This window comes from Mauremys reevesii, linkage group 22 (assembly GCF_016161935.1).
Source record: "Mauremys reevesii isolate NIE-2019 linkage group 22, ASM1616193v1, whole genome shotgun sequence".
Classification (NCBI taxonomy): domain Eukaryota; kingdom Metazoa; phylum Chordata; order Testudines; family Geoemydidae; genus Mauremys; species Mauremys reevesii.
In genome coordinates this window covers 15378494-15405041 of record NC_052644.1, presented here as the reverse complement: position 1 = coordinate 15405041, position 26548 = coordinate 15378494, and the positions used below count along the sequence as shown (strand labels likewise).

Sequence of the window (26548 nt, the reverse complement as noted above, 5' to 3'; positions counted from 1 at the left end):
TTAGTCTACAAGGTGCCACAGGACTCTTTGCTGCTTTTACAGATCCAGACTAACACGGCTACCCCTCTGATATCCAAACCATTGTAATTTATTGATCTATGGTTTGGGTTTTATTTATTAATTTATTTATTTTTTGCAGACTCAGTAATAAAAATAATTCACAGCTATCTCTATTCTTTACTGGACCTAACAGAATAGAAACACAAATAAGGTGCTTTGCATGTTCTTGTCGTTTTCGTTGTTTCTTTTGCTTTTGTTGTCTGTACAACAAATAAAAATGCTTTGACATAATAGAAGTCCAAATAATAATGAAAAAACATATCTGAAAATATGTCCAAATCTTTTCTTTCAGAAACAGACAAAAATCAATCTAATCCAGTAATAATGATAATAATAAGAAACATAATCCTATTATATTGTACTTTTTAGTAATACAGTATGATAATGAAATTAAAGTTCTGGGTTTTAACACATCCGCTGTGTGCATCGGACTACTTGCAAAAGTTCAGGAACTCTTTGAATGGAATGTCTGCAGGATCTTGGGTCTCTTGTGAAAGTAGAAGGGAAGCTTCCGGGTTAGCATCAGTGAGGCAGTTTCGGTAGTTGTTCTTCAGACAATGCAATGCACTGAATGCCCTCTATCACAGTACAGTAGTAGAAAACAGGGACAAGAAAAGCAAAGCAAATTTAGTGAGGGACTTGTAGGTGTCCTCAAATGGATACACGTTACTCCAGAACTCCTGTACTGTAACACTGGGATGACTGAAGCATGGTTTCATTCTTGAATCATTGCACATTTTCAGCACGAGGAACTTGAGATTGCTTAAATAAAAAGAGTCAAAGGAATCTAATCAATCTTGTTAGGCAGTTAGTTTGCGACTGACCCATTCAACAATTCTGGTCCAGATGTTTTGGCTGCAAACAAAGGTGTACTGACAGAAAAAGTTTCCCTCACCGAAACAATTTTCAAGATTCTCCAAGTGGATACTCAGGTATTTGGTTACAGCTAAGCCGACTTTTTGCAGCGCATTCTCATCCTGACAGCTGGGAAAGTGAATAAGCTCATAAAAAATTAAAAATCCCATACCCAGGGCTGCCCAGAGGATTCAGGGGGCCTGAGGCAAAGTAATTTTGGGGTCCCCGTCCACAAAAAAAGTTGCAATACTATAGAATACTATATTATCATGGGGGCCCCTGCAGGGCCTGGGGCAAACTGCCCCACTTGCACCCCCACCACGAGCAGCCCTGCCCATACCTCTTGTAGGTGTTGGACAATGTCGGAGATTGTCATTCTAAATGTATTAATTATTTCAATGATATCAAATATTGTTAGCTGGGGTTGCTGAAGCTCCAGGTTCAAGGAAGCAATCTTCAGTAAAAATTCTTTCAAAAAGAGCAAGAAGCCATGTACTTCTGGATCTTGTAGTTTTTGCAACAGTTCCAGTGAAACTTTATTCAAAACCTCAACAAGCTCTTCCTAGAGCTCAAACAGCCTCTGTACACTGTCATTAAAACTAAGCCAGCGGACTGGGCTGTAATTCAGCAGCACTTTGTGCGTTTCACAGTCCATTTCACACAAGTTGCGAATTTCCCTTTATTGACACTGCTGGTGTTGATAGTACTGATGCATTTTTTTTTCACTATGGATTCAACCTCATCTATACTTTTCATCAGAGGTGAAAGTAAGTGGGTACGGGCCAGTACGGAGGACCGATAAGAAAAAGTGCAGTAGCAATGGGCAAGAAAATGGAGCATTCACTCTCTCTCTGACTCCACCTCCAGGCTCCAGCAAAATTGAAGGTCCGAGAGCCTGGCTCCATGAATGTTTGGGGCCAGGTCTCCCCCCTGTTGCCCCTCCGCTTCTCCTCTGAGTGTGCCCTGGCCCCCCTTTGCTGCCCCCATGTACCTCCCTGGGTCCTGGAGCAGAGAGTTTGTCTCTCCTGTCCCCTGCAGCTCCATGCTGCCTGCCTGCATTTACTGCCGCCACAGGGTCCTAGTGCCCCCCCCCACTACTGCCAGGGCAGGCTGCCCTTCCCTCTCAGACCCTTTCATTTTCCAGTGGGACCCTCCACCTGTACAGCTGCCCCCCTGTCCGCAGTCACTGCTCTTGTCCTATGCTGGGCAAGGGGCAGCCCCAGTGAGGCTACAGTGAGGGGCAGCAGCAGGGGAGCAGGTGCACATGTGATGGCAGACCCCTCCCCCGCCTCTGGCATGGCACCCACCACAGGGGAGGTGAGGGGGATTCCTGGAGCTGAGAGGGGCCCTAGGAGCATGTGCAGTGACAGTGGGGGAGTGAGTGTGCTGCCGGGGGGTGGGTTGAAGGGGTCCCTACCCCAGAGCTTGCTGCTGCCAGCAGAGAGAGGGCTGGGGGGAGTCCTTCTCTCTGGCTCCAGTCCCAGGGGAGCCTGCCTGCACCCCAAACTCATCCCCAGCCCTGCCCCACCCCAGAGCCCACACCCCCAGCCAGAGCCCTCATCCCCCCCGCACTCCAACCCTCGTTCATAGCCCTGAGCCTCTCCAACACCCCAAACCCCTCATCCCCATCCCCAGCCAGAGCCCTCATCTTCCTGCACCCTAATCCTCTGCCTCAGCCCTGATTCCCCTCCCACACCCCAAACCCCTCATCCCCAGCCACATCACAAATCCACCCCAGCCTCACCCAACAGCCCTCACCCCTGCATCCCCCCTCCACACCCACTCCCATCCCCAAACTCCCTCCCAGAGCCTGCACCCTGCACCCCACCTGCATCCCAGTCCCCTGCCCCGGCCCAGGGCCTGCACCCCAGACCTCCTCCCCCACCCAAACTCCCTCCCAGAGTCTTGGGTAGGTGGGGGGGTGGAGTTTAGAGGGGCAGAGTTTGGGCAGGGGCAGGTTCTGGGCACCACCAAAATTTCTACAAACCTGCCACCCCTGCCGGCAAAAGCTGGTGCGCCATATCGGGGTGGACTGGCTTCCTGAGGCAGCAATTTAAAAGGCTGGAGCCCAGGGCCCTTTAAATTGCTGTCAGAGCCCCGCTGCCAGAGCCCTGAGGTAGCGGTTGTGGGGCTTGGGTGGCGAATTTTAAGGGCCAGGGGCTCCTGCTGCTGCAACCGCCCTGGGTCCTTTAAATCACCACTGGAGCCCCACTGCCGCTATCCCAGGGCTCTGGGGACAATTTAAAGGGCCAGGACTCCGTCAGCAATTTAAAGGGCCTGGGGCGCTGCTGCGGTAGTAGCAGCTAGAGCCCCAGGCCCTTTAAATCCCCCATTTAAATTGCTTTAAATCCTGATTTAATGGGCCTGGGGATTTAAAGGCTCTGCCTCTTCCGGTGGAGGCTACACCCCTCCTCAGGCAAGTCCTTTAAGTTATTTTCACCCCTGCTTTTCATAGAAGCTTTGCTGGCAAGTACATCTTGGTGGGCAGAACAGTGAAACAAAAAAAGTTTCTGAGTGCACCTTTCTTGGAAGCAGTTCTGCAACCCTACTCATGCACTTTGCATAGCTGCTTCCCCATCAGCTGTCAAAACTCAGAGATTGTCAAAGCTAACATGGCACTCCTGCATTCTCGCCTGAACACATTAAAAAATGTGTTTGCCACTAGGCCTATCTCTGAGGCTCACCTGACATAAAACCTTCAGAAAAACAATGGCCATCACAGTCCAAAAAGGAAACCCACATGATTACCTTGGATTCCTCATAACATCAAGGCTCCCATCCAAGCACAGACTGTAGAAAGAGCGTGCTGCAATTTTTCCAGCTATTTCATTTGGTAGAGAATTCGCCAGATCTCTTGTGCTCCTCTGTAAAGTGTCATTGCTCAGTGGTATCTCTCTGAAAAGCTTACTTTCTGGTTCGACAGACAGAAAAATTTTCTTCAGGAGTTCTCCATCTCTGTGTCTGTGCTTTCCCCACAAGTAGTGCCAAAAGTAGGCACTCAAATCTCATCTGCTTTATTCAAAAAATCTTTGAGCTGCTTCTATTGTCTTTTGAAAACAGTGTGTGCATCATGTAACAGCTTGCACCTCTGAAACTCATCATGGTAATTCTGTTCAAGTACTCCTGCATGAGTGCTATAGTGACATTGCATTGCATGAATTTTGATTTGATGAATTTCTCTCTTACAAACAGTGCACACTGTAATTTGCTTGGCAACCGAAACAGATAGGTTCAGAAAAACAAGAAACTGCCTTTCCTACTGGCCTTGAAATGTTCATTTTTCTTCCTTCCATGTTCTGCTTTTCTTAGCAGGAGCTGGCTTCTCTGAGACCATCTCTGTATCACATTCAGGGGCACTTTCTTGTGCTGATTTTTTGTAAAACTTTCTGATATCCATTCGTGTTTTTAACTCTTTTACCTTCTGCCACAAACAATCTCAGCCTACTCAAATACCACACAGTGATCTTGCTGACAATGACATTGACCAATAGCTGCTTACAGATCAACAGTAGTAAACACAGTGTGAATATGTTTTGTGATTTGAAAGGAAACCACATCTATGGATTTCAGCTCTGCCTGCACTATAGTAATAATTAGAAGGAAATGAGAGTGCATTATGGTATATGGTGTTTACAAGGCAACTTTAAAACTCTACATGTCAGTGATTGTTTTGGTGTTCCTGGTGCATAAGAGTATTTGACTTCTATATTGTGGATTTAACCAGGGCCTTATTGGTGGGTGATGTGGGCAACCACTCATGGTGCTGTGGTGGGGTGAGCGCTATGAGGCAAGGAGTGGGGCAGGCCTGGGGTGTGAGGCCACGTAAGGGACCTTGGAACAATGAGGAGGAGGCAGTGGGGCCCATGTGTGATGGGGCAGTTGGCGGGGAGCCCGGGGAAACAGAGGGGACTAGGGGCAATGGGGGCAGTGCTTAATTTGTAATGAAAGAGGTGTCAGGGCTCAAGCTGGGTAGCCAGAGAGTGGCAGCTGATGGCAGAAGCCCAGTTCTGAAGACAGGGTGGCATTGGGGTGCTAAGTGTGCTGTGAAAAGTGCAGGGCAGCATTGCCCAGGGGCCAAAGTCAATAGGATTACCCTTCTGGGTAGGGCAGTGTCATGGGTTTCACCCCCACTCTGGACTTTAGAGTACAGATATGAGGACCTGCATGTACACTTCTAAGCTTAACTACCAGCTTAGATCTGGTTTTGCTGCCACCACTCCCAAATACTGACTCCCTTCTCTGGATAGTCTTGAGAGACTTCTTCACCAAATCCCTGGTGAATCCAGATCCAATTCCCTTGGATCTAAAAAACAGGAAAAAAATCAATCAGGTTCTTAAAAAGAAGGCTTTTAATTAAAGAAAAGAAAGGTAAAAGAAAAAAAGGTCTGGGAGACAGCATACAAGCTGATCTCACAGACAACAGATTTAAAACACAGGATGTTCCCCTGGGCAAAAACCTTAATACACACAAGAATACCCAAATTTGATTATTCCCCTAATTGCAAAAAGACAAGTTACAAAAAAAATAAACATAAACCTATTTATTCTTTTCTAAAAATTACTACTCTGATAAGAGGCTGGTTCCTTGATCTTTTTCACTCCGGCTGAAACTGAAACTGACTCTAAAGAAAGGAAACTTCCCTCCTTCCTTTTGAAACATCTTGTTCCCACATTGGTTCCTCTGGTCAGGTGTTAGCTAGGCTAGGTGAACTTCTTAACCCTTTACAGGTAAAAGAGGCATTAACCCTTAACTATCTGTTTATGATAGGTAGTATGGCCTAGCAGCCAGGCAGGGGTTAGGCTGCCACCAGGAGTGAATTTGCAGTTGGGGTAGGGGGATCTGGGCCCCTACTCCACCAGGTCCCAGTCAGGGCCCTATCAGTGGCAAGTGTATCCGCCACTGAATCAGCAGGAATCCCTCTGAAACATGCTGACTCTGTTCCTAGCTCCACAACCAGATCAATGTCTGGTTCCCCTGGCCTACTTTCTATCCTGTCTTCTTGCCCCATAATCCATGCGTCCTCTGGAGTAGTCATTAGGTGAAGTTCCCAATAACTCCTTCCTCTCATGGGCATCTACTGACAACCAGGTATTAGCCTAGGTCTCGGTGCCTTGGCCTCTGTGCTCTGGGGCGCTGACAGCTCCTGAGCAGGAGCTTGCAACACACATCCTCTCTCCTCCTCAGTCATGGCAGAATGAGCTGTGCTGCTCCCTTTTATACTGTGGTTCAAGTTGGAGCATGCCCAGCAGAGGTGGGAGGGTGTGGCTTCTTCAACCCATAGTATGGGGTTAACCTCTTCCTGCCCAGTGTGGGGCAGGTATACCCCATGACAGATGGCCTCTCCTCATTGCTCACACTGAATCTGCTCCTGGGTTTGTCTATTGCAGAGAAGTTCTCCCTGGATGGCTCCCCAAGCCCTGTGGTTGGAGTAGTTGGCCAGGATGTGGTGTTACCCTGCCAGCTGTCACCCCCAGCCCGGCTGCCCAGCATGGACGTGCTGTGGAGGAAAATTGAATCAGGATTTATCCCGGTTCATGAGTACTCAGATGACGGTTCCCGGGACCTGCCGGGGGAGAGTTACCAGAACCGGACAGAGCTGTTCCCGCAGGAGTTCAGCCATGGCAACATTTCCCTGAAGCTAAAACAGCTCCAAGAGGCAGATGCTGGGACTTATCATTGCTTTGTGAAGAACCCAGAATGGAGTCAGGAAGCCACCACTGAGCTAGGGATCGCAGGTGAGATGCAGCACTAGGAAGTACTGTGCCTGGGCAGCCAGAGCCTCCTGTACCCCGGGAATACCACAACACTGAGCCCAGCATGGCATTAGGGTCCTGTGCTGCATGGAGTGGTGTGCAGGAGTCAATAGGGGGCACTTTCCCCTCGCACTCAGCACTGACCCCACTGTGGTGCTAGCAGGCTCAGTGCTGCATTAAATGACCTCTTCTCAGTGAGATGTAAAGCTACAGCCCTCAGATCTCATGCTCATTGTGGTGCTGTTTGAGGGAATGGGACCTTTAACCCCATGTTTCTGCCCAAATCCCAGATCAGGTGATAATTATATTCGGCCTCCCTGAAACTCCCCCTGCAGTGTCCAAGGGTTGGGATATTGTTTGTTATTCCCTGCAACTGACCCCACGTTCAGTGCTGCACAAGGGCAGTAGAAGGGATGGTCTTTGGCCATTGAGATCACTGAGTAACCTAGCCCCAGACAATACAGTTCAGAAACATCAAGTCCCAGGTGAAGGGCCCTCCTGTGATAATGAAGAGTATTGAGGTTATTTTAAATCATCTCCCATCCTCGGTGGCTCCTAATCCAAACGCCCCACAGGAGACACGTCTGCTTTTAGGGAGAGATTTAAATGAGGGGAGGGTGGTTGTGTGCAGCACAGGGAGAGAGAAATCCAACCATGGGTGGTGGTATGGTCTGGGCACCATTACCAGTGTAGGAGAAGGACTCCAGAGGGGACAGTATTTAGGAGGGTGGCACAGGAGGTGTGGAAGCAGTGATGTAGGCAGTGTCACCAACCCTCACCTTCTGCTCTGTGCTGAAGATCTTGACAGCTGTTTGACTTCACCCCAGAAGTGGCTGCATTTCAGCAGCAAGTTTTGTGATCTCTGTGAAGCAGTTTCACCCTGCACATTCCACTATGAGCCTGCAGTGCATAGTGCTCTATGGAAATGCAAGGTGATATTATTTAATTTCCTCAATTGTCAGGATGAGGGGTCACAGGAAGGCTTTGCATATATGGGAATGGAGCTTTCCAGTCACAGCTCCCTATATCCAGCTGTAGCTGGGGAATCACATGGTGTTACCAAAGACACGATTTCCTGATACACACACTCCCTGTCTCTTCCTGCAGCTGTGGCTCCAGTGTTCATTGACGTGCTGGGCCCCCAGGATCAGGGGATCGGTCTGGCCTGTAGAACCACAGGCTGGTTCCCCAAACCTGAACTCCAGTGGGTTGGAAAGAACGGGCAGAACCTGTCGATGGAGATTGTGACCAACGTGACTCAGGACAGGGAGAACTTGTATAGTGTTGTGAGTCATGTCACTGTCACAGAAGGAGAAGACAATGGAGACATCAGCTGCATAGTGCGGAATGGCCTGCTGGAGACTGAGCGACAATCAGCCATTCACCTCTCAGGTGAGTCAATGCTATTCAATAGTTTTATCAATGAGCTGGACATCTGACCTCTCTGTCCCAGTTCAGGTGTGCCCCGGCTGCTTCCTGCAGCCCATACTTAGCTTCCACCTCACCCAACCCTGTCCTTTGTTCCCCAGCAGGGAAAACTTGGCTTCCTGACGAGATGTGGGTCATCCATGGTCATTGGTTACTAGGTATAAAAGACCTGGTGACTGGATTTGCCATTGTCTTTTCAGATGTTCCACTGATATCAGACCTAGGGCCACAGACAGCTAAACACCATTCACACCTGTGTTTTAGCCTGCCCAGAGAGCAGACCTTTCCCCACAATAAGTAACAATACAGCATGTAGGGAAACTGAGGCACACATAGCCTTCATAAAAAATATTATAAACATTCCCACTTTTTCACACATTAATTTCAACATGGCCAACTGCAAGATTGCACCTTTACAAACAGAGTATAGGTCACAGTTACAGTATGGGAGACTGTATCCTGGAAAGCAGTGACTCTGAAAAGGACTTGAACACGAGCTCCCAGAGCGATGCTGCAGCTAAGATGCAACCCTTGAAGAAATAGGCACTGACCTATGGGTGCTATGGGGCAGAAGCATCCAGGGGAAAAAAATAGTGGGTGCTCAGCACCCACCAGCAGCCCCGTGGAACAGATCCTCCCCCTACCCCACCCCCAGGGCCTCCCGCTCACCAGTGGTCAGCTCTTCAGTGGCATGCAGGAGGCACTTGGGGTGGAGGGGGAGGAGCACTGGCAGGAAGAGGCAGGGGGAGGGGGCAGAGCAGGGAAGGAAGAGTTGGGACGGGGCAGGGCAGGGGTGTGGGCTTAGGGGAAGGGATGGAGTTGGAGCAGAGACTAGAGCAGAGTGGAGTCGAGCACCCCCCAGGAACATAGAAAGTCATCACCTCTGCTTGAATGTGTAAATGAGAATATCTAGCAGCAGAAAGGAGATGACATTTCCTCTGTATAAGACTACTATGGTATTCTGTGTCCAGTTCCCATGTTCACACATTCAAATGGGATGTTGACATATTGGAAGGTGCTCATAAACTAGTTACAGGAACAATTAGAGGTTTGGAAACCTGCCTCACAGTCAGAAACGTAGGGAGCTCAAGTTATAGAGCTTATCCGAGGGAAGGTTAAAAGGTGATTTGATCACAGTCTGTAAGTACCTACAAGGGAAGGAGATTTCTGACAGTAGGTAGTTCTCTAATCTCGCAGACAAAGGCAGAACAAGATCTGATGGCTGGAAGTTGAAGCTAGACAAATTCAGACTAGAAATATGGTGCAGTTTTTAACAGTGAGGGGAATTAACCATTGGAAGAACTGACCTAGAGACATGATGGATTCTCCATCACTTGGTATCTTTCAACCCAAACTAGGCGTCTCTTTCTATAAAATCCGCTTGGGCTGGAACAGATGTTCTGGGCTGGATGCAGGAATTAGGAGGGAGGGTCTCTGGCCCATGTTATACAGGAGGTCTGACTAGATGGTCATAATGGCCCCTTCTGGCCTTGACATCTATGAATCCATGAACTAATAACATGAACTAACAGGGGCCAACTAGGAAAACAATTGTTCTCTGCTGAACTTATCTGGACTGGAGGTGGTGACTGAGAACTGGGAGCTGTGTGACAGTGACCATCCGAACAGCCAGCTGGTGCAGGCAAGGCTGGGCAGGCTGGGCATAGAGTCTCTGGCTGTTGGCTTGTAGCAGCAGGAGGGACTTGGGCAGAGCAGAGCCCTGGTTCTTGGCAATGATGTTGCACTGTCTTCTCCAGTTTCAATGGCTCCATATGTGGCTGTGATTTGAGTATGGAGGGGACGTTTCCTTCATTCCCACAATTTTCTGGGGTCCCTGGGCCAGGACTCATCTGTCAAACCAAGTGGCAAACCCCATTCTCCAGCTCCAGGATGGGACCGTGCTCCTCACACACTGCGCTCTCTGTTTGCCAGGTGACATCTTCCCCCGTGTTTCTCCCTGGCTGGCTGCATTCTGGGTATTGTTCACTCTGGTTCTCATTGCTGCTGGAGCTTGTGCATATCTTGGATACACAGGTAATGAGAATGTGTTATTTGCATGTTTAGAGCCCGGCCCTAGAGGGCACTGGGCTGGGGCATGGGGGCATTTTAATGTTCAGATATTTACCTTGTATTTGTTTTAGGAAATAAACCAAACTAACAAAAACACCGAGGTCCCCGTCCCCACCTGTATTAGTGTATTACTCAGTGTTTTCCCTTCTTTCCCTGTCTCACTGCAATGTCTGATTCTCTGTCTCACAGGAAAGCAAAAGGCCTCTAAGAAGAAACCCTCTAAAGAGGAGGCTCTGTTCATTAATGGTAGGTCTCCTGCTCTATCTCTTGCTCTGTCTTTTGAGATGTGTGAGCTCTGTGACACTTGGTGTTATCTGTGGGCTCCGTGCAATGAAAGGAATGGAGCCGGGAGGTCTCTCTCTAGTGATTCCTCACCTCCCCCATGTTCTCACACATGCTGACGGTAACAGGTTGGCAAATGTGTAGTTTGCAGCAGAAACCCAAGGGCCAGTGCTTGTGAGATTCCCTGCATGTGGCTGCAGCAGTGAGATGGGCTATTGCGGTGACAATTCTGGGTCAGATTCTGCAACCCTGGGCAATTGCTCGGTGGCTCTTTCTCCTGAAAGGAAACAACACTGAAAGGTCAATGACACTATGTGAAATGATTCCATCCCTGTGACTGTTGAATGCACAGGACACAGGGAGGGTATTTAACCACTGGCACAAACTCCCCAAGGCAGTCGTGAGTTCTTCATCTCTTGATGGCTTCAACTCCAGACTGGGCACCTTTCTAGAAGCTGCTGTAGAAAAACCCAATTATTGGACTAAGTGCAGGAAAAAATGGGTGAGATTCTCTGGCCTGTGTTACACAGCAGGTCAGAGGAGATGATCTAATGGTACCTTCTGGCCTGAAACTCTGTGAATCTGTGACATTCACTCTCTTGAGATGTGCTAATAGACACAGTAGTACTGGTACATAACTGCACATGTCTAATTTATTCCACTGTGAACTTTTCAATATTTAAGAACAATGTTGGCTTGCACTGTGATGGTGCTGAGTGGTGCTGACCCGTTCTGCTGGGCACTGCACACACATGCAGGGAAATACAGATGAAAGGTTCAGAGAATGGGTACAACATGCCAGCATGGTGACTGGGGTTCTCCCGTCAATCACAACTCAGAATACTCCTGAGGATCCCCCTCTCATCTCCTTTGCCATCTGCCATGCCCCCTTGTGGCCACCATTCCTCCAGCTGGGGAGGGCTGGACAGGACTCCCCTAGCAATCAGTGCTGTTCTGTAACTAGCCAGAGGGGTCACTGTGGAGTAACTGACCCCACCCCCATGCTTCTACTGGCCCTGCTACACCAGCCCAAGGCCTGTGCCACACACAGCCCTGCACCGGGTTAACTCAAGGTGCGTTTAGATACCTAATTAGTTAAATTGGATCAAGTGTGTGTTTAGACAAGGACTAAGGCATGAGAAACTCTCCAGATCTCCTGAAGTAACGGAGGAGGAGAAGGACCTAGGAGTCCTGGTTGATCGCAGGATGACTATGAGTAGGCAATGTGATGTGGCCGTTAAAAAAGCTAATGCGGTCTTGGGTTGCATTAGGCGAGGTATTTCTAGTAGGGATAAGGAGGTGCTAGTCCCGTTATATAAGGCGTTGGTGAGACCTCATTTGGAGTATTGTGTGCAGTTTTGGTCTCCCATGTTTAAGAAGGATGAATTCAAACTAGAACAGGTACAAAGAAGGGCCACTAGAATGATCCGAGGAATGGAAGGCCTTTCGTATGAAAGGAGACTTGAGGAGCTCGGTTTGTTTTCCTTAACCAAAAGAAAGATAAGAGGAGATATGATTACACTCTTTAAATATATCAGAGGGATAAATACCAGGGAAGGAGAAGAATTATTTCAGCTCAGTGCTAATGTGGACACGAGGACGAACGGATATAAACTGTCAGTCAGGAAATTCAGGCTTGAAATTAGACGAAGGTTTCTAACCATCAGGAACAGCCTACCGAGGGAAACAGTGGGGGCGAAGGACCTCCATGACTTTAAGATTAAGCTAGATAAGTTTATGGAGGGGATGGTATGATAGGATAACGGGCTTAGTCAATAGGTCAATTAAGTGCCACACTGGTAAATAGTACAATGGGTCAATGGTATGATATAACCTTTTCCAGAGGGTTTGGCTGGAGAGTCTTGCCCGCATGCTCGGGGTTCAGCTGACCGCCATATTTGGGGTCGGGAAGGAATTTTCCTCCAGGGAAGATTGGCAATGGCCCTGGAGGTTTTTCGCCTTCCTCCGAAGCATGGGGCAGGGGTCGCTTGCTAAGGAGTGGGTGGATCGGCTTATGTGGCCTGCATCTTGCAGGAGGTCAGACTAGATGATCATAATGGTCCCTTCTGATCTTGAATTCTATGATTCTATGATTCTATGAGTGTTAGTGCATATCACTAACCGCCAGCCCTGCTCCTGTCAGACTTGCTGGCTCCTGCACTGGGGCTGGGAGTGCAGGTGTGGGATGTCTGTGACTAACCCCAGTGATAAGGAAGTATACAGCACCACCCAATGTGTGTTTCTGGGTCTGACTCGTTTCTCGTCCCCATTTCAGAGACTGAGAAGAAGACCTGGGAATCAGGTACTTGGCTAAACCCTAGTAAACGTGTGTCTCTCTTTTCACAATATAATGGGATAGAAAAATCACCCCACACACTTATGCAGACTTCAGTTACCTTCATGATCTTTTCCCACTGCCCTGGAAACAGAGGTGAAAGTAAGCGGGTACGCGCCAGTACGGAGGACCAGTAAGAAAAAGTGCAGTAGCTACCAGCAAGAAAATGGAGCATTCTCTCGCTCTCTGACTCCACCTCCGGGCTCCAGCAAAATTGAGGGTCCGGGAGTCCGGCTCCACGAATGTTCGGGGCCGGGTCTCCCCCCTGCTGCCCCCTTGCGCCTTCCCTGAGTGTGCCCCGGCTCCCCTTTGCTGCCCCCATGCACCTCCCTGGGTCCTGGAGCAGAGTGTTTGTCTCTCCCCATCCCCTGCAGCTCCATGCTGCCTGTCTGCATTAACTGCCACCACAGGGTCCTAGTGCTCCCTCCGCGACTGCCAGGGCAAGCTGCCCTTCCTTCTCAGACCCACATGCTAGCTCTGCTTGAGTCAATGCACTGACAATAGAAGTGTGGCTGGGAGTAGCAAGGGTAGCAGCTCAGGGAAGCTGCCAAGTATGTACACAGGGGATCTGGGCAGGTTTGTACTTGAGCAGTGAGCCCAAGCAGCTGCACCTGCTGATCATGAATGCCCTGCTGCTTTTAGCAAACTGGCTCAAGCAGAGCTAACACATGTCTGCCTGCCAAAACTGGTATCACCCTCTCAGCTGCAGTGCACGTACTCAGAATTTGGAATAACCACACATCACTGTGCTTAGAACGACAACACTGAACTCATGATGGTCTCCTTTTCTTCTCTCTCCAGAATGCCAGGAGCTGCGTGAGAAGCTTGGTAAGAACATCCACACCCATTAGAGCCCCTGGGGAGAGGCTCCCAGCCACATATGGTGCTGAGCAGATATGGAAGCAGCGACACTGCAGGGCAGGGCTGAGTGAACAGTTTGGGCCAAAATCTGAGTCACCCCAGTCCCACGGCAGCATTGTGAGCGCTCTGCTCTCATTTCTGGATAGACAGGCAGGTGTCACCTGGCCTTTGGCAATCCAATGCCAGTCACATTGTTCTGATGCTGCAGAAGGGGGCCAGCCACTTTCTATAGATGACTGCTGGAGTGCAGGCTCTTCTGGGCTATTTCTGAGAATGTGGAGAGGAGCAAGAGACTAGGCTTAGGCTCATCTTTCCATGCTTTGTTGCCAAAGCCAGATCCCTGATATGAGCCCTGAAGGACATAAATCCACACTGTGTAGAGGTCAAGCATAGGAGTTTATTACACACAGCGCTGGCGGAGTGTCACCTTGCTTATTAGGCTCAGAGACACTGTCAATCAATTGATTACAATAGAATATATAGATTTTCCATTGGCGGAGGAAAGTGACGGGGTAGGCAGGTCCACACCACAGGATAGGTTTTGCAGCAAGACAAGATAGCACATTAGCCAATGGTTAACAGGTTATATAATGTCTCCACCCATGGTCTCAATTAGGAAGTTAACATGTAATTAATACTTGTTATTATTTATTAAAATACATACATAAATAAAATACATTATTTATTAAAATGTTATTAGTATAAAATATATATGTTGAATTCTGATTTGGGGTCCATAGCAATGGAACAACTCCTTTGATTGTCCAACAGGTACATTCCTAGGGATTAAAGCAAAGGAACACTGAAAGTATATGGCAATAAAGATTGTCTTCAGTGTGTCTTAAGGCAGGCATTGGTCCCTTGGAAGGGGAGGTGGAAGGATGCCATATCTTATACTGCCTTGTGCCAACCTTTTCATAAACTCAAGGTTGGATCTGTGGGAAGAACGTTCCCTACAGAAGAAACTAACAACCGAAACAGGGCTTCTTTGTTCAATCTGCAACTCTGAATAAGACACAATTATTTAGTTCTTAGCTCCAACACCTGGCAATGTGCTCACCAGGCCTATCTTAGCAAGCAAGGCTTTCTGTTTACCCCAGCTTTCTCTTAGCTGGTCACTATTTGCTAGGCCTCTGGTCCCTTGACCATACTCTGGACTTTGGGTCTGGAAAAGAGCTGGCACAATCCATATACCAGGTTGTTATACAAAATTCACATGGATTTTAACCCTTCAAGCCCCAATTGTCTACACGTCTATCTATCCCCTAGTTATACCTGGAGTGTGTAGCTTTGATGCTCCAAAGGGCTGTTAGGAACACAGAAAAGGAATTCCCCTTAAATAGAAGGGTAGAGAATTTCAGAGCTGTATCGGGATCCAGACCCACATCTTCCATCAAGGTTAGATACTTTGCAAATCCCAGGTCTAATTTGTGTTGGTGCAAATCACTAACCGCCAGCCCCGCTTCTATCCAAGCTGCTGGTTCCTGCACTGGGGCTGGGACTGTGGCTGTGGGGAGTCTGTAACTAACCCTAGTCAGTATGGGGCACACAGCATCACACAGCATGTCTCTGTGTCTAACTCTTCTATCCTCCTCCCTATTTCAGATGTGCAGAGCAAGGCTTATGAATCAGGTACTTGTCTAATCCTGTATTAAACGTGTGTCTGTGCTTTCATACTGTAACGAGAAAGAAAAATTCTCATACACTTTATGTACTTGAGTCTCCTTCATGACCATCTCCCCTTGCCCTAGAAATAAGGAAACATGGCAGCATTTGCAGCTCACTATTTCACTATTTGCAGCTCACTATTTCACGATTGTCCTTAACAACAGAGAGTGAATTTAATGCATCTGAAATGGCAGGACTCCGGCTAGGTCTACACTGCTCAGTGATTCAGATTACAGGTGTGAATAGCAGCATAAACCAAAGTGCTACGCTATAACAATCCTGTGTGGATGCTCTGAGTGTGAACTGAAAGCTTACTAGTTTGTATTTATATACTCATATGTGAAGAGGACTACGTCAGTGTGATCTAGCTACCATTTAGTGTGCACCAGCAACATCCACATGGGACAGCTACATCCCCTCAGGCCGAAGTAGGTATCCTTTCGTGCAGGCCTGCACAACTCGTAAAGCAGCGAGGGCCATATTACTCCAAGAAAACAGCTGAAGCCCGAATCCCCCCACAGCCCCGCTGAACCCCCACAGTGCCGCCAAAACACCTCGCCCAGTGCCGCCAAGCCCCCCTAAACCACAACCCCGCCCAGCACCACCCGCACTGCAAAAACAACCCCCCAGCGCTGCCCAGCCCTCCCAAAACAATCCCCCCCAAGCCTCACCCTCCCACGGAAACAAACCCTCCTTCCCCAGCGCCGCCCTGGCGAAACAGCAATATTGAACCTTGGTAATATGTGATAGCAGGCCCCCATGGTAGTATAATTAAGGTAAAAGAAAAATGTCTTTTTGCTAGAAGTAGAATAAGCTCTTCCCCCCACTTTGTAATCAATTGCCCTGTTGAGTGAATGAGGTGTGACTGAGGAAGGCGTGGAAGGCAGCACCTCCAGACAGCTGCAACCCTTGGAGACGGGATGGGAGCCAGAGCAGATCAGTAGAACAGGTCAGCCACCCACTCGTAGCTCATCTCCTCAGCCCCCCACTCCCTGCTCGCCTCCTCAGTTCCCCTCCCCCGCTGCCGGCTCACCTGCCCCCCTGCCACTGCCCGCTCACTAGCCTCCTTAGCCCCCCATCCCCCATGGCTCACCTGCCCCCTGCCAATGCCCGCCTGCTCACCTCCTCAGACCCCCACTCCCCCGGCTCACGTGCCCCACCCCCGCTCGCCTTTTCAGCCCCAGCTCGCATACTCACCCCGCCACTGCCCACCCGCTTGCCTCCTCAGCTTCCCACCCACTGGCCAGTGATGAGCTGCCAAAATCTTAAAAACCAGTTCCCTCCTCACCCCACAAGGGGGTCGTGGCCCGCCCCCACGCCCCGGGACTCCTGCCACATGTTACTTGATGCCTCCCCAGGACCCCTGCCCCATCCGCCCCTTCCCTGTCCCCTGACTGCCCTCCGCCACCCCATCCAACCCTCCTCTCATTCCTGATGGCCCCCCCGGAACTCCTGCCCCATCCAACCACCCCTTCTCCCTGTCCCCTGCCCACCCCTGGAACCCCTGCCCCTGACTGCCCCCCCCGCCATCCACCCTCCCCCTCCTTCCTGACAGCCCCCTGGGACCCTTGCCCCCATTCAACCCTCCTGTTCCCCGCCCTCTGACCACTCCGATGCTTATCCACCTCCCCACCTTGACCACCCCCCCAAACTCCCCTGCCCCCATCCAACCTCTCCCTGCTCCCTGCCTCACTACTGCGCTGCCTGGAGCTGGGCCACGTCACTGCCGTGCAGCGTCTGGAGCACCGGGCCAGGCCGAGCTTGCAGCCCCTCCGCTTCCTGCGAATCAGCTGTTCGTGCAGGAAGCCTGGGAGGGCTCAGAAGGAAGTGGCGGCTTCACGCTCCGGCCCAGCAAGGTGGAGGCGGAGGGGAGGTGAGCTGGGGTGGGGAGCGGCTCCCCTGTGCGCCCTCCCCCCTGGGTTACCTGGTGTGGTGCGGGCGGTCTGTGTGAGTGGGTTTGTACTTGAGTAGCTAGCCCAGGCCACTGAACGTGCTACTACTGGCTACCCGGGTACTTTTAGCGCACTAGATTGAGCAGAGCTCGCACTTGTCTGCCTGCCAAAACTGGTATCACCCTCTTAGCTGCAGTGCACTTGTACCCAGAATTTGGAATAACCCCACATCACTGTGCTTAGAACGACACTGAACTCATGCTGGTCTCCCATTCTTCTCTCCCCAGAATGCCAGGAGCTGCGTGAGAAGCTTGGTAAGAACATCCACACCCATTAGAGCCCCTGGGGAGAGGTTCCCAGCCACACACGGTGCTGAGCAGATATGGAAGCAGCAACACTTCAGGGCAGGGCTGAGTGAACAGTTTGGGCCAAAATCTGAGTCACCCCAGTCCCACGGCAGCATTGTGAGCGCTCTGCTCTCATTTCTGGATAGACAGGCAGGTGTCACCTGGCCTTTGGCAATCCAATGCCAGTCACATTGTTCTGATGCTGCAGAAGGGGGCCAGCCACTTTCTATAGATGACTGCTGGAGTGCAGGCTCTTCTGGGCTGTATCTGAGAATGTGGAGAGGAGCAAGCGACCAGACTCAGGCACACATTTCCATGCTTTGTTGCGCACCCAGCCCTGAGCCCCGATCATATAAACAACCATCCCCTAGATACACATGGAGTCTGTAGTTTCGATGCTGCAAAGGGCTGTTATTAACACAGAAAAGGAATTTCCCAATGACAGAAGTGTTGAAAATGTCAGATCTGTATCGGGATCCAGACCTTCGTCTTCCATCAAGGTTAGATGGTTTGCAAATCCCAGGGCTCCTGTGTGTTGGTGCAAATCATTAACCGCCAGCCCTGCTCCTATTCAAGCTGCTAGTTCATGCACTGGGGCTGGGAGTGTGGCTCTGGGAAGTCTGTAACTAACCCCATTCATTATGGGACACACAGAATCACACAGCGTTGTGTCTAACTCTGTATAACAGAAACTGTGTAAATGGCAGATGTGCTGAATGAATTTTTTGTTTCAGTATTCACCAAAAAGGTTAGTAGTAGAATCCAGAGGATTGGAAAAGGGTAAATATACTGCTCATCTATAAAAAGGGAAATAAAGAGATCCCAGGAAATTACAGAAAAGTCAGTTAAACTTCAGTACCTGGAAAGATAATGGAGAAGATAATAAAGTGATAAATTACAGTCATCATGGATTTGTCAAGAACAAATCATGTGAAACGAACCTGATAGCTTTCTTTGATAGGGTAACAAGCCTTGTGGATGGGGCTAAGCAGTAAATGTGGTGTATCTTGACTTTAGTAAGGCTTTTGATACTGTCTTGCATGACCTTCTTAAAACAAACTAGGGAAATAGAACCTAGATGGAGCTACTATAAGGTGGGTGCATAAATGGTTGGAAAACCGTTCCCAGAGAGTAGTTATCAGCTGTTCACAGTCAAACTGGAAGAACATATTGAATAGGGTCTCTGGGGATCAATTCTGGTCCAGTTCTTTTCAATATCTTCATCAGTGATTTAGATAATGGCATAGAGATTACACATAAAGTTTGCAGCCAATACCAAGCTGGGAGGCATTGCAAGAGCTTTGGAGGATAGGATTAAAATTCAAAATGATCTGGACAAACTGGAGAAATGGTCTGAAGTAAATAGGATGAAATTCAATAAGAACAAATGCGAAGTATTACACTTAGGAAGGAACAATCAGTCGCACACAACAAAATGGGAAATTACTGCCTAGGAAGAAGTACTGCAGAAAGGAGTTTGGGGGTCATAGTGGATCACAATCTAAATATGAGTCAACAGTGTAACACTGTTCCAAGTACAGATGCTCCTGGATTACGCAAGACCCGATTTACACAAATTTGGACTTACAGAAAATGTTCCATAAGCCAGAAATAGGATTTTCAAGTTGTGGAAATTTTTGCATAACATACGGGTATACATTTCCAACTTATGCAAAATTTGAGTTATGCAAGGCTTTCCGGAATGGAACGTTTGCGTAAATCGGGGGGCATCTGTAAAGCAAACATCATTCTGGGATGTATTAGTAGGAGTATTGTAAGCAAGACACAAGAAGTAATTCTTTGGCTCTACTACATGCTGATTAGGCCTCAAATGGAATACTGTGTCCAGTTCTGGGTGCCACATTTCAGGAAAAAAGTGGACAAATTGGAGAAAGTCCAGAGAAGAGCAACTAAAATGATTAAAGATCTAGAAAACAGGACCTATGAGGGAAGATTGAAAAAAAATGAGTTTATTTAATGTGGAGAAGAGAAGACTGAGAGGGTACATGATAACAGTTTTCTAGTCCATAAAAAGTGTTTACAAGGAGGAGGGAGAAGAATTGTTCTCCTTAACCTCTGAGAAAATGTCAAGAAGCAATGGGCTTAAATTTCACCAAGGGCATTTTAGGTTGGACATTAGGAAAATCTTTCCAAGTGTCCTGGTAGTTAAGCACTGGAATAAATTGCCTAGGGAGGTTGTGGAATCTTCATCATTGGAGACTTTTAAGAGCAGGTTAGAGAAACACCTGTCAGGGATGGTCTAGATCAAGGGTTCTCAAACTTGTGCTATGGCTTCTTCAGGGTAAGCCTCTGGCTGACAGCGAGACGCTTTCGTTACCTGAGCATCCACAGGTACGGCCACTCACAGCTCCCACTGGCTGCGGTTCGCTGTTCCCGGACAATGGGAGCTGTGGGTAGTGGTGGCCTGGCCAGGTAAACAAAGTGTCCCGTGGCCCACCAGGGGCTTACCCTGAAGAAGCCGCAGCCCAAGTTTGAGAACACTTGGTCTAGATAATACTTAGTTCTGCCTTGAGTGCAGGGGACTGGACTAGATGACCTCTTGAGGTTCCTTTCAGTCCTGTGACTCTTTGATTCTATTATTCTTTTCTCTTCCCCATTTCAGAGACTGCGGAGAAAGAGAAGCAGGCCTTGAAGTCAGGTAATTGGACAACTGACAGTAAACTGTGTCTGTTCTTTCACACTATAACAAGATAGGAAACTTAACGCGCAGAATATATGGACTTCAGTCACCTTCATGAATATCTCCTCTTCCCCTAGAAATGTACAAACACTGCAGTGTTTTTAGCTAACATTTAAGCATCATCCTTACTAATAGAGAGTGAATTTGGTGCATATGGATTAGTTGGACTTAATCAGGAGCTGGGCAAACTTCCTCTATGTAATTATGTGGCTATATCTCACTTCTGACCTTCAAAATCCCTGCTATCACAGTGCTGGGCCCCCTACATGCACACAGCTCTGCTGGGCCCCCTTGATGCCTGTAAGTGTGTGGGACTCACCCCTGTGGCGCCTCCTGCTGCCATCCTGGGAATTAGCTCTTCTGCCAGCCTTGGAGCACCCTCTGCAGGCTGGTGTCCCGCTGCTGCTTAGCCCCTGTGTCCCTCCCTGGACTCCAGTGCCCCGTTATCTGGGGTGCTGCCTTCTGGCAGTACACCCCTCAGTCTCAGGGTCTTTCCTCCCCAGGGAACCTCCACCCCCTATCTCCACCTCGCCTCAGTCATAGGCTACTGCCAGTCACCAACTAGCCTCCCGCTCCCTGGGGCAGACTGCAATATAAGATACTCATCACAGGCAAGGGGGTTTGGACCTACCGCCTCTCTCTTCAACCCAGTACCTCTATGGGGCCTTGGACAAGGCCCTGAAGCCTGGGGAGTTGCCAGCCTGGAGCTCCCCAGACCCTCTGGCCTTTCCCCAGCCCTGCCTCACTCTAGGTACCCTGAGCTTTCCAGCAGCCAAGCCCCTCTCCCTCTGGAAGCAGAGAGAGACTGTCTGCTCCTGGCCAATTGCCCTCTTATAAGGGCCAGCTGCGGCCTGATTGGGGCATGGCCAGCCCCTGAGGCTGCCTCCCAATCAGCCCAGCCTAAGGCTCCCAGCCCCAGCCCTCTCCAAGGGCTGGTTTAAGCTCTTCCAGGCAGGAGCAGGTGACCACCCGGCTACACACACACCGCTCAAGATCACCACCCCTGGGGGTAGGGGAGTCTCCTGGCCTGGACCAGTCGCCCAAGTGCCTCCAGAGCCACCCACTTCTTTTCAGACTCCTCCAGCTTCTTCTGCAAACGGGTCTCCTCATTCACCATGGCCGCATATTCATTAGTGAGGTCCACCACACTTGCTTCGGCCTCGCAGAGAGCCCGCTCTGCAGCCTCCAGCCGCACCCGTAGGTCGGCATCTCCCTGACCCTCCACCCTCAGGGCCTGGGTCCATTTGGTGCTCTGTTCTCTAACCACCTGGGTCCTGCTCTCCTGCTGGGCCACTCCATCTGGGTCTCTCTCTCTGTAACTGGCATGGCAATGGTCTGGGTTCCAGCCTCCTTTGGGGTCCCCTCCGTCCCGGCCACCACCTTCTCCAGTTCTGGCCCTTTTGGGCCCACAAGCATCTCCTCTGGCCTCCGCTCAGTTCCCCTGAGGGAGCAGTGCCTCCTAATATGTTCGGGTACCCGGCAGCTCCAGCAGGCTCCCTGCCTCCGTGCTGCCTGGGGCTTCCCATGTTCCCTTTGGGGTTCCAACCCCTTGCCGGGACTGACGTAGACCTTCCACGTTGGGCCTGGGCATGTCCTCCGCATGCGGCACCGTTGCCCACAGGCCCAACAGGTCAGCAGTCGACTGGGTTCCTTCACCTGGCTGACTGTTCTCAGGACCTCTCCTTGTCCCTACTGGGGCTGCAGTGCCCTGCCCCCACCCCTATAGGGACAGTCCCTTATTTAAATGCCTCGTCTGCTCGCAGGCGTTGCAAGCCCTGCGCCCTGCCACAGGCCTCCTGACCTTGGTGCTTCGCTGCTCACGTCCTCCATGGTCCTTTTGGAATTCCTGCCAAAGGAGTTGGGTCAGGACCCGCTGTTCCTCCACCAGCGGGCCCTTCTGGTCGTGGAGGGCCCTCTGCACCTCCCGCAATCTCTCCTGGGCCTTCTGGAGTCCCTGCAGGTTGTCTGCTCCCTTCCACTGGGGCACTGATCCCGGGGCTCAGCCTGGGATGGCACCTGGAGTCTCCACATAATAACCCCCAGTGTACCTGGGATACATTGTCTCCTTGTCCTTACGTACGGGCAATAGTCCCGCTGTCCTGCCTTGCCCACTTGTATCAGGGGTGGACCGCCTATGCCCGAATTCTCCACCACTTGTAAATGTGTGGGACTCACCCTTATGGCGCCTCCTGCTGGCATCCTGGGAATTAGCTCTTCTGCCAGCCTTGGAGCACCCTCTGCAGGCTGATGTCCCACTGCCACTTGGCCCCCATGTCCCTCCCTGGACTCCAGTGCCCCGTTATCTGGTGTGCTGCCTCTGGCAGTACACCCCTCAGTCGTAAGGTCTCTCTTCCCCAGGGAACTCCCACTCCCTATCCCCACCTTGCCTCAGTCATAGGATACTGCCAGTCACCAACTAGTCCCTCGCTCCCTGGGGCAGACTGCAATATAAGCCACTCATCACAGGCAAGGGGGTTTGGACCTACTGCCTTTCTCTTCAACCCAGTACCTCTATGGGACCTTGGACAAGGCCCTGCAGCCTGGGGAGTTGCCAGCCTGGAGCTCCTCAGACCCTCTGGCCTTTCCCCAGCCCTGCTTCACTCTAGGTACCCTGAGCTTCCCAGCAGCCAGGCCCCTCTCCCTCTGGAAGCAGAGAGAGACTGTCTGCTCCTGGCCAACTGCCCCCTTATAAGAGCCAGCTGTGGCCTGATTGGGGCGTGGCCACCCCCTGAGGCTGCTTCCCAATCAGCCCAGCCTAAGGCTCCCAGCTCCAGCCCTCTCCAAGGACTGGTTTAAGCCCTTCCAGCCAGGAGCAGGTGACCACCCCGCTACAATGCCCCATCAATCCACTGCAGGTCCAGGTACCAGTGACCCTTCCCCTCAAGATGTCTCCAGAGACATCCTATCTGGGCCCATACGCCCTGGAGTAGGATCTGGCTCTATCACAGTTAATTGCTTCATCTTCATCCCCAGAAGGTTCTGCAGTTTTGGGCTGTTACCAGAGGATTTCAAGGCATACCAGGACCTTTTCAAGGCATACCAGTAACTTTTGCAGCATTGGGCTGCTTCCCTAAGTGTTCAAGAAGAGTTCCTTCAGCATAGCACCCAAAACTTGGTGCTTAGTTCCGATGAAGGCGTTTGAGGGTTTTTACTCCCATCCAGCCTCAAAGTCCCTGGTCATAACTGTGATGAATGATAAAGCCCAGTATGACAGGTTTAAGTTCATTCCAGTGAGAAGGACTCTACGCATATAGACCTGAGGTGTGTGGCCAGGTGCTTGGGATGTACCACACCGAGAATGCCACACTCAGGGCAGACAATCCTCCCAAACTGGTGGTTAATTCTATAACTAGACTCACCAAGCCAGTATCAAGAGAGCTTCTGCAGTACCACTCTAGTTAACCAGAAACTAAGCACAGTCCCCTTTAGACATTCCAGCCCTTGGCTCCCATCCAGACAAACAGGTCTAATAAAGTGAGAAGTTACTGATAACCCAATTCAAGAGATATGAAGTTCTTAGAAATCCCAAAGGACCAAACACTTACCCCCAGATCAATATGTATCTCAGATCTTACTCAAGTATCATGCTGTCAGCCAATCCTAACTAAAGATTTACTAATAAAAGGAAAGAAGAGAGTTATAAATGATTAATAGATTATATACATAACGAATAAGTTCAAAGTCCTTATATGAGGTTTGTAACAGTGTTGGAATAGACTGCTGACTTGCAAAAGTCTCTCTGGTAACTTCCAAATGATTGAATGGTCCTCAGTCCATAGTTCAAGATGCTCCTTTTTTATAAATCCACAGTCCAGAGAACTGGAGCAGAAGAAGGCCAAAATGGAGATGTCTCAGATATCTTTTATATCCTATGCTATGTGCATGGAAATTTACTGTCCCAAACAAAGGCCACAACTCCTGTGTGTGGAAAGTTACTGGCCAACGATGGAGTCCAGATTCACATGAGCATATCACATGCCCCTACATGTTTTGCTGAATCACAGAGGGCAGGCAGCCATTGGACCTCACTGTCTGAGGCATCCACAGGAAAGGCCTACTGGGCGAGATGGGTTTCTTCAATGGCCGATTATGAGAGTGGAGAGTCCTTGATGGGCCATCAACACACAGCTGTCTAGCCCTGATGTAAACCCATCTGGAGGGTGTCACTGAAGAACAAAACACGTGTTTGGGAAACAAATACCTAGAAAATATTCATAACTTCAGATACAAAGATGATACATGCATATAAACAAGATCCGACGAAGTGGGTATTCACCCACGAAAGCTCATGCTCCCAAACGTCTGTTAGTCTATAAGGTGCCACAAGACTCTTTGCTGCATAAACAAGATAATCATACTTAGCAATTAATAACTATTCTAGTGATACCTTACATGACAAACTTTGTATAAAATTTATTGCAACTTTGTACCCATGGTGACTGCATTAGTGTATTAGTCATTTTTATACAGAATTACAATGAGCAGGAAGATCTACACCTCCTCTTCCTTGCAGTTGCGAATTGCCAGTCAGCAGGTGCTGTTGTCCAAGTATGACTTTATCAACTACTTGGCTATGTCTAAATTCATGGACCAGCTGCCTGCGGCTTCGAGGGAGGAATTTTGAGCATATGTCACTGAAGGCTGTTTGGTAGCTAATAGTTTTTTGCAGTCCAGGCTGGATGTTGTGGATATTTCAGTGAGAGTGATGGCATTGGGAATGACTATGAGAAGGTCTTGTTCGCTCCCCCTGCCCCCTCTGTTTGGGGACAATCTGGCCTGCTTTTACATGGTAAGGGCTCATCACCACCCACAGCTGGGTCCTAAGCATCGTCAAATCAAGTCATGACATCCAGGTCCTCTCCATCCCCCCTTCAGGGACCTCTCTCACCATATACTCCTTCTCAAGCAGGTTTGCTCTTTGTGGGTGTTGGAAGTGGTGCAGGAGGCTCTGCTGGAACACCAGTGTCAATGTTTCTATTTCCAGTACTTTCTGGTGCCGAAATTCAAGGGAAGGGTAAGGCCCATTCTCAATGTTGGTAACCAGAACAAATATATCAGGTGTATGAGGTTCTGAATGGTCACTCTATCAACTGTCCTCTCTGTGTTGTCTCAGAACGACTGGTTTGCTGCCCTGGACTTTCAGGATGCCTACTGGAAAAAAAGCTAATGTAGTGCCCATCTTTAAAAAAGGGAAGAAGGAAGATCCAGGGAACTACAGGCCAGTCAGTCTCACCTCAGTCCCTGGAAAAATCATGGAACAGGTCCTCAAGGAATCAATCCTGAACCACTTAAAGGAGGGGAAAGTTATCAGGAACAGTCAGCATGGATTCACCAAGGGCAAGTCATGCCTGACTAACCTAATTGCCTTCTATGATGAGATAACCGGCTCTGTGGATGAGGGGAAAGCAGTGGATGTGCTATTTCTGGACTTTAGCAAAGCTTTTGATACAGTCTCCCACAGTATTCTTGCCAGCAAGTTAAAGAGGTATGGGCTGGATGAATGGACGGTAAGGTGGATAGAAAACTGGCTAGATGGTCGGGCTCAACGGGTAGTGATCAATGGTTCCATGTCTAGTTGGCAGCTGGTATCAAGTGGAGTGCCCCAAGGGTCGGTGCTGGGGCCGGTTTTATTCAATATCTTCATTAACGATCTGGAGGATGGTGTGGACTGCACCCTTAGCAAGTTTGCAGATGACACTAAACTGGGAGGAGTGATTGCTACGCTGGAGGGTAGGGATAGGATTCAGAGGGACCTAGACAAATTAGAGGATTGGGCCAAAAGAAATATGATGAGGTTCAACAAGGACAAGTGCAGAGTCCTGCACTTGGGACGGAAGAATCCCATGCACTGTTACAGACTAGGGACCGAATGGCTGGGCAGCAGTTCTGCAGAAAAGGACCTAGGGGTTATGGTGGATGAAAAGCTGAATATGAGTCAACAGTGTGCCCTTGTTGCCAAGAAGGCTAATGGCATTTTGGGTTGCATTTCCAGCAGATCGAGGTATGTGATCCTTCCCCTCTACTCAGCACTGGTGAGGCCTCATTTGGAGTACTGTGTCCAGTTTTGGGCCCCACACCACAAGAAGGATGTGGATAAATTGGAGAGAGTCCAGCGGAGGGCAACAAAAATGATTAGGGGGCTGGAGCACATGACTTATGAGGAGAGGCTGAGGGACCTGGGATTGTTTAGTCTGCAGAAGAGAAGAATGAGGGGGGATTTGATAGCTGCTTTCAACTACCTGAAAGGGGGTTCCAAAGAGGATGGATCTAGACTGTTCTCAGTGGTAGAAGATGA

General features: G+C 49.6%; 1 pseudogene; it reads right to left on the bottom strand.

Annotated features, from left to right (window-relative positions):
• Positions 1-491: 491 nt before the first annotated feature.
• Positions 492-5931, bottom strand: LOC120388854 (annotated as a pseudogene).
• Between the last annotated feature and the right edge of the window lie 20617 nt (positions 5932-26548).